Raw genomic sequence first — 305 nt, 5'->3', positions numbered from 1 at the left:
CGTGACCCGAGTGAAAAAAGTTGCCTGACAGCCTTTCTTTTTATTATCGAGAGACCGATTTTTCTCTTCCCTTCGCCGAAAAAAAAACATCCCTTCGCTTTTGTTGTGTCATCGCTCCGGGCAAGAGCTATGGTGCGCCGCGGATCCCGTGAAAGGCGAGCGAGAGAGAGATTTTTTGGGGAGAATTTTCCGGTTAGAAACTTTCGTGACGTCACCGCGAGCGCCCGGGGAAGTACCTGTGTGATCACTGATAATTCTCTATTAATTTCGTCTATAATGGTATCTTTAATTACGAATTATGCCAT

This window comes from Penaeus monodon, chromosome 27 (genome assembly GCF_015228065.2).
Source record: "Penaeus monodon isolate SGIC_2016 chromosome 27, NSTDA_Pmon_1, whole genome shotgun sequence".
NCBI classification, from domain to species: Eukaryota; Metazoa; Arthropoda; class Malacostraca; order Decapoda; family Penaeidae; genus Penaeus; species Penaeus monodon.
Note: the sequence above shows the minus strand (reverse complement) of the source record.